General features: G+C 45.6%; 1 protein-coding gene across 3 annotated transcripts in view; it reads left to right on the forward strand.

Moving 5' to 3' along the window:
- Osbpl10 (oxysterol binding protein like 10) overlaps positions 1-17,963 on the forward strand; it is a 243,057-nt gene that overhangs the window by 13,495 nt on the left and 211,599 nt on the right. Inside the window, exon 1 of one of the 3 annotated variants that reach the window (XM_029482014.2) lies at positions 5,098-5,190. The exons of the other annotated variants lie outside the window; for them this stretch is intronic. The gene's annotated coding sequence lies outside the window, so the exon portion shown is untranslated. Of the gene's footprint in view, positions 1-5,097; positions 5,191-17,963 lie in introns of those variants that run through there. 3 annotated transcript variants of the gene reach the window in all.

Raw genomic sequence — 17,963 nt, forward strand, 5'->3', positions numbered from 1 at the left:
TTTCTACCAAGTCACCTTTATTCAGAGTTTTGTCACAATAGCAGGCTTTCTACTCTACATAGGTAGCCCACGCTTTTTATTCTTGAGCTTGTGGCAATCTTCCTACCTTTGTCTCTTCTGGTGCATGGATTAGAAGTATATGCTACCACAGTTGGCTTAGATAGAAGTTCTATCTATCTATCTATCTATCTATCTATCTATCTATCTATCTATCATCTCTGGGGGATTGAATCTATGACTCTGTACAAGCAAGGCAAACACCTGACCAAGCCCCTTTGATGGCTCTTGACTGGCCCCAAGGACTCAGATTCATTCAGCTTGCTGTGGACTTGGGCTGAGTTAGGGTCATGTACTTGTAGAGTGAACTTTATTTTGGGGGTTTATGTGTGTACAATTTGCCCTTATTCCTTGTACTATGAAAGTGGGTCACTGGAGCTGGGACGGGGCCTGATTGGTAGAGCTAGCCTGCCATGCTTCAGACACTGGCTTTGAACCCTCACATCAAACAGTCTGTGGTGGTGCACACTTGTAAGCCTAGAATTCTCAAGAGTGAGGCAGGGAGATCAGAATTCATCCGGTTGGGTGTGGTGGTGCACACCTTTCATCCAACACTGGGGAGGAATGCGGAGACTGGGGTATCTCTGAGTTTTGAATTAGAGGCCACCCTGGTCTGCATAGTGAATTTCAGGTCATCCAAGGGCTGCATATGTAGATCTTGTGTAAAATAAATAAATGAATGAATAAATAAAGCCAAGTGTGGTAATGCACGCCTTTAATCCCAGCAGTTGGGAGGCAGGGGGATCTCTGGGAGTTTCAGGTCACTCTTGTCTACAAAGCAAGTTCTGGGACACCAAGGGCTACACAGAGAAACCCTGTTTCAAAAAACCAGAACCAAACCAAAGCAAAAAGTCAGAATGCAGCTAGGGATGTGAATAGCTGAGCATTTGCCTAGCAGGCTGGGGACCCTGGGCTCTGTCCCCAACACTGCTTTACACCAGATGTGGCAGGAGGGGCAGCAGTTAAAGAGCAGCCTGGGCTACATAAGAGACCCTCTCTAAACTACAATAAAAGAGCCCAGAAAGCACAAAGCCAGTATGTGGAGATAATATTGTTGGGGATGCTGTAGTTTTTTTTTTTTTTTTTTTTATCCTGTTGGTGTGATAAAATACAGAAGTACCTTAAAGGGACTCTAAGTTCAGTCTCCAGCATGTGGGGGAAGTTTTGGTTACAATAGCTTGAAGTAGCTGCCCACAGGCATTCACTGTCAGAAGCAACAAGCAGGTCCAAAGGCTGTTCCATTGTATTAGCATCTTAGTGTTCTCCAGTTACACACACTAGCATCCCCCGCCCAGGGTGTGAGAACTTATGTTGGCTCTTCCTACACAACAACATAGTCAAGATAGTCCCTACTGGCCTGCCCAGAGGCCCTTATCCCACAGGACTCTAGACTCTGTCAAGTGACAGTCACTACTAACACATCTGTTTCTTTGTCTTCACTCCAGCTGTCTTTGTGTTGACTTATCATCGCCCGAAGAATGCAGGCTGATCCAAAGGGCACTGGGACAACAGTCTTAGTTAAGGCAGGGGTGACCTGGGACTTACGTGGTTCTGTCAAGGGCCACAGCTCAGGGTTGCTCTTGGGGCAAGCTGAATCCAGAGCATGCTGTTAGAAGCCAGAACCTTAGGGGCTTTGGTTTCCAGTTAACTCCACGGGAGAAAACATGGACGCTCTTAAAGCTGAATAAAAAGTCTGTATTGCCAGCTGTTGGCTGCATGGGGAACTTGCCCAAATCATGTGGTCCGGAACTGTTCTCCGTCTCTTATGCACAAAACCACACCCCAATCAGTGACTTTGGGTAGCAAGAACAGTTAATGTGAGTGCAACTACAGAAGCCAAAAAGCAAGGTTAGTCCACTGCAGGACTTTCCTGGGTCCTGGACTTAGGACTGGGTCTTTGTTCCCATTTTGGCAGATGTTGGGGCCTACGTGCTGGGTTTAAGGTCAAATTGTGCCTCTAACATGATGTTAGTTGTGCTAAGGTCTGGGACCTGCTACTTCCCCCCCACCCCCCTTCCCTCATTCTCAGTAACAGGACAGGCCATTTTTGGAGGCAGGGCAAACAGATGAGCTTCTGCAAAAACTTTCTGACAAGGCGGGAGAAGTGAACGGAGGCTGTGAGATCCAGGTTGAGTCTGAAGATGCCTTTTGTCATCTTCTTTTCTTTTGTACACAAGGGCTCATGTAGCCCAGGCTAGCTTCAGGTTCTGGGTAGCTGAAGATGACCTTGAACTTCTGTCCACTTATCTTCTAAGAAAAAGCAGAGTGCGAGCTCAGTTGGATCAAGAAAGGGACCGTCTCATGGGGCTGGAGAGATGGCTCAGTGGTTAAGAGCACTGACTACTCTTCCAGAGGTCCTGAGTTCAATTCTCAGCAACCACATGGTGGTTCACAACCATCTGTAATGGGATCGGATGTCCTCTTCTGGGGTGTCTGAAGACAGTGACAGTGTACTTCTAAACAATAAATAAATCTAAAAAAAAAAAAAGAAAAGAAAAAAAAAAAAAGCCTGGCAGTGGTGGCATCCGCCTTTAATCCCAGCACTTGGGTGGCAGAGGCAGGTGGATTTCTGAGTTCGAGGCCAGCCTGATCTACAGAGTGAGTTCCAAGACAGCCAGGGCTAGACAGAGAAACCCTGTCTCAAACAAACAAACAAACAAACAAACAAACAAACAAACAAACAAACACAAAAAAGAGGGGGGGACCATCTCCTCATAGGGCTCGACCGTCTCAATTTCTGTTCCTCAGTGGCTTCCTGTTTCCTCCATTGTCGTGTGGTTGATATTTTTGTTTGTCTTCTCTGTTCTTGTCTTATTTATATTTCTTTTGTTTGTTTGTTTTTTCAAGACAGGGTTTCTGGCCTTGAGCTCAGAAATCTGCCTGCCTCTGCCTCCCAAATGCTGGGATTAAAGGCGTGCGCCACCACTGCCAGGTTTTAGTTATATTTCCGTTTCCTCATTTTCTCCCACTTTATTTTGACAGTGTCTCATGATGACCTTGAACTTTTGAGCCTCTTGCCTTCACCTCCCAAATGCTGGAATTTTCACTGTGGCTGTTTCTTGGTATTTGTCTATCTCTATCTATCTATCTATCTATCTATCTATCTATCTATCTATCTATCTATCTATCCATCCATCTAATTTATGTGAATGCCCTATCTTCATACACACACCAGAAGAGGGCATCAGATCCCATTACAGATGGTGGTGAGCTACCATGCTGGTGCTGGGAATTGAACTCAGGACCTCTGGAAGAGCAGTAAGTGCTCCTAACAACTAAGCTGTCTCTCTAGCCTTAGTATCTGTTCTTCAAAGGTTTGGTCTTTGGCCAGCAAGAAGTCTCCGTTGGGTAAAATGTTTCTTGGTTCCAAACTTTAAATTCTTCTATGTAACAACTGATACTTGATTTCCATAGAAGTGACACTAAGTTCACTAATGACATTTGTATAAGATTCATAGCCTAGATAATAGCATTTTATTGATTTCAGTTACATTGACATATCAATGGGACAAAGGGAGCATCATGGCCACAGCAGGTTCCAAAGGAGTTAAATAATAAAGGGGGTGTGATGCGTGTAATATTACAAATCAATCCATGCTATTCACATCTATACAGGCTTACAACACATCGGAAAGAGGTAGGTAGATAGATAGGTCATAGATAGATATCCACACACTCACCTGTGTATAAAAAGTAAAATATCAATAGTTTGTTACTAGGAAGTAGCTCTTTGGCTGCTGGGGCTTGTTGGTAGGACACTTTAGCGTACCATGGGCTCAATCCTCAGTACCACAAAAAAGAAAAACTGCACCAAAGCCAGAGATAGTGTGCTGAGTGGGTAGTATGTAGTGTGTGCATCCAGTGCACCAAGCCCTAAGGTTTATCCTTAGTCTCTCATAAAATAGGCAGCATGCTTGTGCAAAGCACTTGGGAGGTAGAGGCAGGAGATCAGGAGTTCAAGGTCATGTTTGGCTATGTAGGAAGTTCAGGGTTAGCCTGGGCTACCAGAGATGATCTCATCCTTCCAAATAGATCAACACGAAGCTCTCTGTATTATGGTAATGTCTATGTAAACGTGAAATGACATTGAATCTATTACATTTGATCTATTAAAAAAATAGGCATGGGGGCATGCAGCAGATTCGTGGCTAAATCTAGAGTCCGTCTTATGAAATTATCTGGCTTTCCTTAAGTCTCTTGGAAGTGTCCAGCAGTTTGGCTTCTCTGGACCATAATGAAGGAAGATTTATCTGGAGCTATGTATTATACAAACCATTGGTTTAAGCTGATAAGCAAAACCAAACCCCCAAAATCCCGTGCATAGTTTTTGCAGCCTCTTCCACCACTGTCTTCCCAGAATAAGGTTTGAACACCCTGGAATCTTCTTAGGGGCCAAGGAGGCAGCCATCCTGCAGTCTGCCCAGCCTGGCTTAGAAGCTGCCTTGTGTGGTTGCAGGGACTGAGACATCCAGGTATCAACTCCAATGGATTGGGCTGAATTTGTTAGAGTCCGCAAGCAATTGTGCGTTAAACTAGGTGAAGCAAGCTCATTTGCAGCTTAGGAAAGGGCCATTAAGCCCCGGGGAGATTTGTGTGTTTATCTCTCTCCTGTTAGTTGATATTACATAACCAGTAAGTGGGTTTCATTGGCAAATGGGGTGATAGGGTAAGCACATCGCTTTGTCTTCCCCGATTCTGATAGGAAGATTGGAAAGAGTTGCCATTTATAAGTACTCCAGAATTCATTCTCTCTCTTTCTCCCTTCCCCCTCTCGTTGTGTGTATCATGTATGTGCAAGTGTAGGTGCACACATGTGGTGATGGTTGGGTATTCTCCTTCCATCATGTGGGCCACAGGGGTTGAATTCAAGTCATTGGACTTGGCAGCAGGCACCTTTACACGCTAAGTCACCTTACCATCTCTGAAAGCATGTTTAAATCTACGGTTTTGGAATCCAGCTCTGTCATCTAGAATTTTGACATTCGTCTTAGAATGGCTTGTTGAATAAAGAGGGACAATGGGATGTGGCTTTGGAATGTGTCACTGAAGATGGACTAGTTTCTAAGCGGTGCCTGTGGACCCTGGGTGGGCCTGCTCTGATAGGACCCTAGGATGAAGACCTTGGGACTTGAGGTCAGTTTAAGTACTTGCTTCCTTGTTAAACTGGCAGATGCTTTGAGCTGGACTCCAGACTGATTGCTTCTTGGAGTTCAAGGCTCACCTCTTATGAGAAGTTTTCCCTTTGTGTGTACATGTGTACAAATCTGGAGGATAAAGATTAACTCTGAGTGTCTTTTAACTTGTTTTTGAAGACAGGGTCCCATTACTGGCCTGGAGCTCACCAATTAGACTAGGCTGGCTGGCTGGCTTGTGAGCCCCAGGACCTTCCTGTCTCCACCTTCCTATCACTGGAATGATAAATGTTTACCACCACGCCGGACTTTTTTATATGGCGTGATGGCTAGCTTTGACAACCTAAAATCACCTAGGAATCATCTTCATGAGCAATTGTCTACATTGGGTTGGCCTGTGGGCTGGGGGTTGTTTTAGTTAAATTAACCGATGCGGGAAGACCCAGCCCACTGTGGGCAGTACCATTCCCTTGGCATGGGGTCCTGCACAGCACAAGAGTGGGGAAAGTGAGCTGAACACAAACAAGGGAGCATGCGTGCATTGATCTTCCCATGCGTGCATTGATCGTCCCTGGGCTCTTGCATGCGTGCATTGATCTTCCCTGGGCTCTTGCATGCGTGCATTGATCGTCCCTGGGCTCTTGCATGCGTGCATTGATCGTCCCTGGGCTCTTGCATGCGTGCATTGATCTTCCCTGGGCTCTTGCTTGTGGATTAAAAGTGCCCAGCACATAGCAACAGAAAGCAATTAGAACCTGTAGATGCTTGAAATCAAACTCAACTCCTCATGCTTGAGGGGCAAGCACTTTACTGACTAGGGCATCTCCCCACCTTGCTCTTTCTATTGAGAATCAGGGTCGTCGTGTGCACTTTGATCTGTCAGCTGTTCCCTCGTCATGGGCCTGGGTAGTGGCTTTGGAATGCATCAGGCTGGGCAGAGGCCAACACTCAGGGTTTCGTCCCCACGACGGATCAGAAAGGACCAGGTGTCCCTTCTTTTACAGCTCTGATGGATGGTGAGGTCACAGCCTTGACTCCAAGACACTCAGTGGTTAGTTTTCATCCTGACCTGGAAGTCTTGTAGTAAGAGAAGACAAAGAACAGATTAAAGACAACTCAAGCAGAAGGCATGCAAGCTCACCCAGTGACGGGTTTCTCCTCGCCCGTCTGTGGCTGGCTGGCCTGGCCGTGTCCATGGGGCTCATTTGGGTGAAGGAAACACAGTACCCTGCTCTCTTCAGGCAGCAGAGGTGGAAGCATTCAGGGCGCGCAGTGTGGTGCCTATGTGTGGGGCAAATGGGGGTTACCTGGAGGATCCAGTTAAGCAGGCCAGTGTTTGTAAGGTTTGAAGGCTAATATAGCCTAGGACAAGTGAGAAAATAGAGAGGCTGGAGAGATGGCTCGGTGGTTAGGAGCACTTGCTCCTCCTCCAGAGGACCGGGGTTCCATACCCTGCATGATAGCTCACTGCTTGAGGCTCAGGTTCTGGGGGCTCTGATGCCCCCTTCAGGCCTCCAGGAGCATTGCACACACATAGTGTGCATACACACACTCAGGCAGCCCAGACACAGAAAATACAAATAAATCTTAAAGAAAGAGAAAGAAAATAAAGGCCAGGTGAGGTGGTACATGCTGTGAGGTGGTACATGCTTTTAACCTTAGTATTTGGGAGGCAGAGGCAGGTGGGATGCAGAGAGTTCAACCATCAGCCAGTCATACGGAGGGAGTTTTAGGGCAGCCAGGGCTACACAGTGAGATTTCTTGTGAAAAACAAACAAACAAACAAAAAACAAAGAAAATGTATCAATATGAACTCTATGCATTTCCACCAGTGGGGAGGGGGGCTGAGAGTTGGTTTTTATTTGTTTGTTTGTTTTTTTGACAGTCTCACTTAGCCCCGGCTTGTTAAAAACTTGCCCTGTAGCCAAGGTGGACCTTGAACCTCTGACTCTCCTGCCTACACTTCCCTAACGTTGGTGTTTGAACCCAGGACGTCAAGCATACTTGGCCAGCACTCTGCCAAGTGGGCTCCATCCCCGCCCTTCTTGTGCTGTATCTTGCCGTTCAAGGCTGTTTGCCTTTGTTGCTGTAATTTCATAGACCGAGTTGCTTGTTTTGGGGAGCCAAAGCTTTAGGGTATGCACAGCGAAATCTTCTTAACCATGCTTTAAAATAAGTTCGTCTCTTCAGAGATGAGTCCCGCGTGCGCTCCCATTCACGCGAACATTTAGTTACTCCTGTTCCTCAGCACTTGGCTCTAGTGGTGTGTGTTTGTTTGTTTGTTTGTTTGTTTAAATTTTAGCTATTGTCATTTGCAAATACCCAGTGGTGTTGGATGCCACTCAGGATGACCTTGGACTCCCCATTCTCCTGCCTCAACCTGCCCAGTGCTGAGATTACAGGTGTGTGCCATCATGCACAGTTGGGGGTGTTGGGGATTGAACCCAGGACCTCACGCATGCTAGGCAAGGGCTCTACCAGCTGAGCCACATCCCTAACTCTAAACTAGATTTTAATCAGGTTGTTCCTCTTTGATATTTTTATCACACTTAACTTTTGTGTGCCTGCAGTTTGTAGATGGCAGGGGCAGCCTATGGGAATCAGTTCTCTTGTTTTATAAGATGAGTGAGTCCCCAGGATCAAATGCTGTTGGAGATGGTGGCCTGCTGAGCCGCTTGGCCAGCCCTGTGTTGTTCGTTTTCTTTCTTTTTTTTTTTTTTAAAGATTTTATTTATTCATTATATGTAGGCACACTGTAGCTGTCCTCAGACACTCCAGAAGAGGGCGCCAGATCTCGTTGCGGATGGTTGTGAGCCACCATGTGGTTGCTGGGATCTGAACTCTGGACCTTCGGAAGAGCAGTCGGGTGCTCCCACCCACTGAGCCATCTCACCAGCCCCGTTGTTTGTTTTCTTATCTTTTAGCTTTGTGAGCATTATTTATTTATTTGAATGTTTATTTTTATTTATATGACTCTGTGTATATATGTGAGTGTATATGTACGTGTGTATATGTATGTGTGTGAGTGTGTACCTATCTGTTTGTGTCTGTGTGTGTGAGTGTGTCTGTGTATGAGTGTGTGTCTGTATGTGAGTATATATGTATGTGTGTGTATGTGCATGTTTCTGTATATGTGTCTGTATGTGTATATGTGTATATATATGTGTGTGTACCTATCTGTATGTCTGTGTGTGTTTGTGTGTGAGTATGTCTGTGTATGAGTGAGTGTGTCTGTATGTGAGTGTATGTCTATGCATGAGTGTATATATGTGTGTGTATATGTGTGTGTCTGTGTATATGGGTGTAATTGTCTATATCTATGTGTGTATGTGTGTGAGTGTATGTGTCTTGTGTGTGAGTGTGTGTCTGCCTGAGTGTATATACGTGTGTCTATGTATTAGTGTGTGTGCATGTGCATATAATATATATTAGTATATGTATGTGTGTCTGTGTGTATATGTACATGAGTGTCTGTATATAGGTGTGCATATATATGTATGCATATATGTGTGTCTGTGTATGCATATGTGTGTGTCTGTGTATGAGTGTGTGTGCATGTGTGTATATATGTGCATATGTGTATGTATGTGTGTGTATGTATGTGTGTTATGCATTTGTGTTCTTGCATGTACAGGCCAGAGGATAATGTTGGGTTCTCTCTACCTTATTCCCTTGAGACAGGGTCTCTCACTGAACTGGGATCTTTGTTTCTGCTAGATTGTCTGGCCAGTGAGTCCCACCCGTTTCTGCTGCTTCCCTCCAGCACTGGGTTTACAGGCGTGCCCAGCTTTGTACTTGGGTCCTGGGGATTCAGACAGTGATCTTACCCACCGAGCCACGCCCCTAGCCTGACTTCATGCTTGTGATGAAGTGGCCCATCTCTCAGCAGCTAATTGCATCTTGGTATGTAGAATGGTTTCTAGTTTTCCTTTATTGTCTTTTTGGTGCTTTTGAGGCCCATAGTGATGTCCCTATCTGTCCCTCCTCTCTCTTTGCAAGCAGAGTTTGTGCTTTAGATCAGAGGCTAACCTTGAGATCACTATGTAGTACTGATTGGCCTCAAATTTCAGCCATCCTCCTGTCTCAGCCTCCTGAGTACTGGGACCACATGTGTGTGCTCCCCTACTCCCCAGCCCAGACCTTTAAACAGAGTTAAAGAGAGCTTGTTGAGAGAAGTGCTGGGCTTAGGACAGTGTCTGTCTGGGAGTGGGTGGAAGGTGACGCTCTTGAATTTTGTTACAAGAAAGCATTTCTATCCAGAGGCCGTCAGTGATTGTAGAGCAGCTATGGACCAGTCAGAACAGAGGCTTATCCTGCTTCAGAGCATGAAGTTACTGGAATCAGTTCTGGGTAGCAAATATTTCCTTCTGCCAGGAGTGCTTTAGGATAGGTCCTTTCAGGGAGTGGGGAGATGGCTCAGCCAGCAGGAGGGACTGAGCTCAAATCCCCAGAGTCTGAGTCAAGGGGGACATGGTCGCTGGTCGCATGCGTCTTAATCACAGCTGAGAGGGTAGGCAGATCCGCAGGCCAGCCAGCCTGGCAGTGTGCAGCATCTAACAGCAGAAGGGAAGACCCACCTCAGACAAGGTAGAAGGTGAGGACCAGCATTGCAGTTTGTTCCCTGACCTCTGTGAGCACGCTGTGACCTACACACCTCTGCGCATGTGTGAACACATGTTCATCACACGCATTACACAAAGGGCCACACTTTGCCATCGGCAGGTGACTCTGGGGCTTGCTGGCTGATGCCCTTGGAGAAATTGGTGATGGGTTTTTAGTGATGGTTTCTAGGGATGTGGAGGGTCAGAGGCACTCATTGCTTTCTGAGCTGGTGGAAGGGAGGGAGGGGGCAGATTTTTACTCTTACTGGGAAGTGGATGCTTTACCTTCTAATCGTTTATTGAATGTGTGCAGAGGGGAGAGGACAGCTTGAAGTGGTTGGTTCTTTCTTTCTTTCCACTTAGTGGTTCCTGGAGACCGAACTCGGGTTCTTAGGCCTGGTGGCAAGCACCTTTACCTGCTGAGCCATCGTGCCAGCCCTGAAATAGATGTTTCAAGCAGGAGAACCCTTCTTCGTAAAAATTTGCCTGCAACCTTACAGGGTCCATTCATTTTTGCTTTCTCATTTAGGTCAAATGGTTCTGAGTGAGGAATTTGGCCAATCAGAAAGTACTTAAATGGATTCCCCTGTTACATCTCATTTCTAGATCCTGTTTGTAATCCTAATTGATATAAATATTCCTTTTATTGTACATGAGAATTGAATGCTGCATTCTGGTTTGTTCAGTTTTACCCTGGATTACTGAACACTGAACCTTGCGGGGGTAGCTGAAGCTCTTAATAATAAGCTGGTGCCAACCTCATTGTGAGGAATTGCCCTGGCACTGGGGCTGCAGAGATGAGATGGTCATAGTGTGTGTGTGTGTGTGTGTGTGTATGTGTGCATATGTATGTGTGTATATGTGTACATGTGCATTTATATGTGCGTTTATATGTATGCATATGTGTGTATGTATGCATGTGTTTATATGTGTATGCATGTATGCATATGTGTGTATGTATGTGTGTATGTTTGGGTTTTTAATGTGTGTATGCATGCATACATATATGTGTATGTGTGTATATGTGCATATGTATATGTATATATGTATGTCTGCATGTGTGTTTATATGTATATGCATGTATGTGTGCATGTTTGTACTTATATGTGTATATGGATGCATATATGCATGTGTGTGTGTATGTGTGTGGTACTGGGGTCATAAGCCTTCACTCTATTACTGAGCAGCATCCCCCAACCCAGCCGAGTGCTTTGAGTGGAGGCTGACTAATGATCTGATTTGTCAACTTCACAGACTCTAGAATCACCTGGAAAGAGTTTCACTGAGGAATTTGTCTTGATCAAGCTGGCCAGTGGGCATGTCTATAGGGGACTGTCTTGATTATTTAATGACTGTGGGAAGTCCCAGCCCACTATGGGTGGTGCTATTCCCTAGGCAGTGGCTTCTGAACGGAATGAGTGGAGAAAGTAAATTGAGTGCGGGCACGGACACATTACATTCATTGCTCTCTGCTCTTGACTGTGCGTGCAAAGGGACTGATTTCCCCAAGTTCCTGCTGCTGTGGCTTTCCTGCCTTGATGAACTGACCAGAAACTGTAAGCCTAATAATAAGCCATTGACTTTAGTTGACCTTATCAGGATATTTTACCACAGCAACAGGAAACAAAGCTAGGATACTAACCCATTTTCTGGAAAGGCCCTCTGAGAGTCCCCATCTGCAGGATCTTGGGTCTTGAACTCTTTGCCTCTTGGAGTTTTTCGGTTTGTGAATCCATCAGCACCCGGGGAAGCACCGAGTGTCTCTCTCTGGGTTTCCAGGTTTTAGAAAGAGTTTTCCAGTGACTATAGCGTCTCAAATGGACAGGTCAGTGGAACTTAAATGTTCAACTGTAACTTTGAATCTGCATCTGAGAGAGCTGCGGTTCAAGGGGTAGAATGGCCACATGTCACATGCCAAGAATAATCCTGGCATTTTTCCTATAGCCTTTTTTTCTGGATCTGTTTTCCAAAATAAATCAAAGTAATGTCTCACAAAAGGAAGGGGAAACCAACACGTCTCTTCGTAGGCCATAACACCGGGGCCCTACGAGCCTCAGAGAAACTTACCCTGCCCTTCATTTACAGGCGAAAAATGTCCCCAGAGAGATGAAGTTTAGTTTACTTGCAGAGTTTATGAGGAGTAGAGCAAGAAATCAGATCTGGCATCTCAGATGGTGCTGGGGAAGTTCCAGGAAGGCTATGTAAAAATGATGTTGTTTTTTTCTTTCTTTCGGCCCGTGTTTTTGTTAAATACGGGACAATCTTTCCTGGCTTCATATTTTCTGGCTGTGCCCTGCGGCTCACCTGATGTTCTGGTTCATTTATTAACTGTACTGAGTGATGGAGAAGCCTTTAAAATATGCCAAGAGCTTTCCTGCCCGGAACTTGGTGTCCTGGAAGGTATTGAGAGATGGTTTTGGGGAGAACAGTCTCACGCTGGTCTCTTTAGTTACACAGCTTTGAGAACTAAATGGGAGTTTCAGCAGCCTGGCATTGCTTTATATTTTAATGCAATTTATAAAGGCAGGGTCTTTCTCCCAGGCTGGTCTTAAACTTAGTATACAGACAAGGATAAACTTGAGCTTATCTTCTGGCCAATAAACCCTGAGCACTGATGCCCAGGGAAGCCAGGGAGGCCAGGGAGGGCATCAGTGACTGAGTTACAGGGGGTTGCGAACCACTTGATATAGGTGCTGGGAACAGAACTTGGGTCCTTTGCAAGAGCAGCGAGCACTTTTAACCTTTGAGCCATCTGTTTAGCCTGGGTCAGTTCGTGTTCATTTTTGAAGATTGCTGCTTCGGTTAGAAAAGGTTTTTTTTTTAAAGGACCCCTATTCTTTTTTTTTTTTTTTTTTTTTTTTTTTGGTTTTTCAGGACAGTGTTTCTCTGTGTAGCCCTGGCTGTCTTGGAACTCACTCTGTAGACCAGGATGGCCTCAAACTCAGAAATCCACCTGCCTCTGCCTCCCGAGTGCTGAGATTAAAGGCGTGTGCCACCACGCCCAGCTAAGGACCCCTATTCTTTAGAGATGGTATTTGACCTTTTGGGGAGATGCTTCCCATGTCACACTGGTGAACTTTCCGTGTGGTACTTCCTCTGACTTAAAGGAAGGAAACTGCCCAGGTCTAAATCAGTGGTCCTCAACCTCCCTATGCGACAACCCTTTAATGCAGTTCCTCATGTGGTGCTGACCCCCAACTTTACATTGCTACTTCATAACTGTAATTTTGTTACGATTATGAATCATAATGTAAATATCGGTATTTTCCGATGGTCTTAGGTGACCCCTGTGAGAGTCGTTCAACCTCAGGAGTCGCGACCCACAGGTTGAGAACTGCTGTTCTGAATATGTCCATGGTGCCATTTCGGCCTAAAGGCAGTCTTGGACAGCATACGAGCAGCAATGCAAGGCTGCTGTTCTGGGAAAACCTGATTTACGGGGGCTGCGGTGATAGCTCAGTGGGTAAAGTGCTTGATACACAAGCACAGACCTGAGGTCCCCAGCACCCACACAGCATAGCCAGGCCTGGTGGCCTGTGTCTGTAACTCTAGCATTAGGGCTAGGGAAGCTGAGTCAGGCAAACCCCTGGGGCTCACTAACCAAGCAGTCCAGCTAATCAATAAGCTGTGGGCTTGGGGAGATCCATGCATCAAAAATCAAATAAAATAAAGTAACATAAAATAATAAAAGGTGGCAATTGAGAAAAGTACTCAGTGTTCACCTATGACCTTATCATGTATCCACCTTCATGTGCACCTGCATATACATATGTATATGCACAAACATACTCATACTACAAACACACACATACACACACACACACCTGCACATACATACACACGCACACACACACATAGCAGGCTGGGGAGATGGCTTAGGTTGTAAAGTGCTTGCCTTGCAGACTTGAAGAGTTGGTTTTTTTTTTTTAATATAGCTTCCAAATATATATTTCATTTTAAATTATGTGCATATGTATATATCTGCACATGTGTGAATGCAGGTGCCTGAGAGATCCAGAAGAGAGCATTTGATCTCCTGGAATTAGAGCTACAGGCAGTTGTGAGGCTGCTCAGTGTGAATTGGGGACTGAACTTGGGTCCTCTGCAAGAGCTGTATGTGCCCTTAATTGCCGAACCATCTCTTCAGCCCCCAGGACCTGAGTGTTATGTCCAGAACCTGTGTAAAAAAACATCCCAGCTGTGGTGGCATGTGCTTGTAAACTCCGCAGAGGTGGAGGCAGGGGGATCCCTGAGTTCACTGGTCAGCCAGCCTGGCCCACTTGGTGAGTTCCTAGCCAATGGGAGACCTTTGCCTCAAAAGAATCCATGTGGATAGCATCCTTGGACCACCCAAGGATGTATCCTATACACACACACACACACACACACACACACAGACACACAAGCATGCAGCCACACAGAGCACAGTATCGGAGAATCAGGATCTAGCGAGGCCTAAAACATGCAAGCCATGCTCATCAGGGAAGATACTTCCAGGCACCAATTTGTGAAATACATTGTCATTTTCAGTGGGGGAGACTTTACTTCTTACTTTGGCTCTGCAAAATAGCAGTACCCAGAAGAATAATGACCAATAGATATCAGGCTGAGGCTATTGCAGTTCACAGCCCAGGGCCAGTCTATCTCTGGCCAGTGTCCAAAGAACAGCTCTGGTGTACACTGACTTTGTAGACGTCTGGGTTTCTTGGTAGCTTGAATTTCAGCTTCCTCCCTTGCAAACAGCAACAAAGGCTAAAGCCTGCATGTGTTAATCTTTGCCTTCATCGTCAGCTGGTACGCACACAGTAAGCCAAGAAGTGAGCGACCACTCTCTAGAGAGTGAGCACTCACCAGCCTCAAGCCCCACAATGTGACTCTACAGTTGTGCTTACCCAATAGGGGCTTCAAAGGAGTGTGCCCCAGACTGGCTGGCTAGCTTCTTTCCCCACAACAGCTCTGCTGATTCTTAGAATATTCCAGGGTTACTTTTATGGAATTTCTTTCAGAATAAGTTACAAGCTGGGGCAGCAAAGCCATCTCTGCCTGCTTCACAGTCTTGCCCCGGTTTTGACTAAAAATGGCATCAGCCAGGGGATCTCTGCCCTGCCTCTCTGCCACCATGTGTTGTGTTGATTCCGTAGCTTTCTAGATCTCATAGTGGGCTGAAGGGGGATGGACGCCTTCTACTTGAGCAGGAGGTGGTGGGTGATGACAGCGGGACTCTTAGGTGTTTCTTTGCAGGAACAAAAATATTTATTTTAGGTGTAGTTGCAACAGTAAAGAAGAAACATAACCCCGAACCAAGTGATGCTGTATGTAGCACTAGGCTTCCCCTAGACCCGTGTGCCAGGCAGCATGGCTTTCGAATGAGATCATCTCCTCACACACAGACCTCCAAGGTGACCTGACTTACACTCCTGAGAGCAAGGGCAACATCTCTCCAAGGCTGTCATTAAGAAAAAGTAGGATATATTAATTAAACATGATAGTGCATTTCATTAGGCCATTTCCCTACCAGAATATATTTTGATCATATTCACCCACTGTGATCCCTCCATTCTCTCTTGTTTTTACCCTTCCCAACCTTCATCCTTCATGTCTTCTCTCTCCCTCTCCCTCTCTCCCTCTCTCCCTCTCTCTCTCTCTCTCTCTCTCTCTCTCTCTCTCTCTCTCTCTCTCTCTCTCTCTCTCACCCATTGAGTTTCACAAGGTTTACTTATAGAAGCATGAGTGGAGGGTTATTTACAGGAGTGTGGATGCCCTACAAGTGGCTGTACTGTGGATGAAAATCTCTCCCTTTCCTCCAGCAACCGTACATTACCTGGATCTCCTCTAGGAGGGTGGGAGCCTTGTGAGTCCCTCTCCCCAAAGGCTGTCATTTTTTCACATGGCCAATTGCCTCTGTTCTCTGGACTCTGCACAGTTGGCTTGGGTTTGCTTTTCAGGGAAACTCTGTCAGGCCCCTTCTCGCTGACCATAGCATGACTCTTCTGTTCACTGTTTCCATCTCTTCCATCTCCTCCATTTTGTGGGAACTTTATGTTCTGTCCTGGGGAGCAGGAGGTGGGTGTGACAGCCCTTCAGAATGCTGGTCAGGACTGTAAGCAGCTTGGGGTTTTATTTTAATTCTATTTTATGTGTATGGGTGTTTCTGTCTGCATTGTGTATATGTACACCATGTGCATGCAATTACAGAGAAGGCCAGAAGAGGGCATTTGATCCTCTGAAACTGGAGTTACAGACAGTTGTTAGCTGATACGTAGGTGCTGGGAACTGAACACAGGCCCTCTGTCTGAGCAATAAGTACTCCTAGCTGCTGAGCCATCTCTCCAGTCCTGAAGTTGGAGATCATACAGTATTTCTGAGAAAGAGCCAGGATGGATGGTGTGTGCAGGAATAATACAGCCTGTCCCCCGCCAATTCTCAGTCGTAGCATGACTCTTAGCCCATTTCTGCCTCGTTGCCTCTGACACTGGAGGCAGAACATTGAGAGATCTAACCTCTCAGATCATAGCTATTATTTTCCTCTGCTTTTGCAACCTCGATTGTGTCTGTGTGAGAAAATCTAGCTGCAAGAGAGTCAGTGAGAAGTAGTTTCTTGCTCCCCAGCCTTTGTAGACCAGGAAGGATGGCAGAAAGCTATTGATGGTCCAGAATGAGGTACTTACTCTACAGTGTTTGGTAGTAAGTGCACGTGCACAGTCACAGTGGCTAACCCCCAGTAGATAGATTCTCCTTGTCCAGAAAGTAGAAGTCAGAGCAGTCATGTAGAATTAAATATCTATTGAGACATTGGGAGAACTTTGTAGCAGGGGCTGCTGGGGAAAACTTAGTTGTAGGAGTCATTGCAACCATCAATGCCATTATCAGAAGAGTGGCTTTCTTGGGTGGGACTGGCTGCCAAGCCATGCTTATGCTCATGGCATGGTTCTGACCTCAGAGAGAAGACGTTTTGCACTTTCATTGCTGCTGCTGTTGTTGAAACAGGGTCTCACACTGAAGCCCAGGCTAGGGTCTCACACTGAAGCCCAGGCTAACCGTGAACTCTAGCCAATCCCCCTGCATCATAGAACCATGGTGCGTGCCATCATACCCAGCTCAGCCAGCCCCTGTCTTTTTAAGTTATTTTTGATGGCTTAATGACTTCATGCTGTTTAATTATGCTTCCTGCTGCTCTATTCAGTGAGAGAAGAAGCTAATCCACCTGACAGGCTGTCTCAGATACCTGGGACGTTAACGCAAGTGTACATAAATAGGACTTGAACAGAGGCCTACTTAGAAATCCTGCAGAAGTCACTACTTCAACCAAAGAACTGACAACTCAGATTTTTTTTTTTTTTTTTTTTTGAGAACTGCTTCTACTGTGATACACCACAGAGAGCACCGAGGTCAAAATAGTTTACAATGTATATTTTAATTTCTAGAAATGTGTATGTATGTCTCTGCACCATGTACATGCAGTACTAGAAGAGGCCAAAAGGGGTTGTCAGAACCCTTGGAACTGGAGTTACAGACAGTTGTAAGCTGCCATGTGGGTGCTGGGAATCAAACCTGGGAAGAGCAGCCAGTGCTCTTAAACTGCTGAGCCATCTCTCCAACCTTAGTTTTTAAGTTTTAAATTGCAGTGTGTGTTTGTGTAGTGTGTGTGTGTGTGTGTGTGTGTGTGTGTGTGAGTGTGAGTGTGAGTGAATTTGAATATAGTGACCAAAGAGGCCAATAGAAAGTGTTGGATCTCCTCGGAACTGGAAGTGTGAGCTGCCAGCATGGGTGCTTGAAACTGGACGTTGTTAGAGCAGCATGCTGTCTTAGCTGTGAAGCTATCTCAGCAGCCTCAAGGAATTCTTATTTCCATGTGGCAGGAAGGAGTTAAATATTTTCTCGTTAGCTGGAGGTATTTCCTGAATGTCAAATGGTTACTTTTAACCTGGACTTTTGTGTGTATGGTTTGAGGTTGGGACCTGACTCCTTTTTATAATTTCTGTACTGTGTATGTTTCCATGACACTGGGGAATAATGTCTATTTGTGGTGTCTCACACTGTTCAGGACACATAGAAGGGCTTCTGCCAAGGTCATATTGCTTTATTATTGTTATTATTGTTTATGATTATGATCATCATTATTATTAAGTCTTCCATTCATTCCATTGATTAGTCTCTTCATGGTGTGTTTACT

The sequence above is a fragment of the Mus caroli genome, unplaced genomic scaffold (genome assembly GCF_978045245.1).
Source record: "Mus caroli unplaced genomic scaffold, Mus_caroli_1 scaffold_11, whole genome shotgun sequence".
NCBI classification, from domain to species: domain Eukaryota; kingdom Metazoa; phylum Chordata; class Mammalia; order Rodentia; family Muridae; genus Mus; species Mus caroli.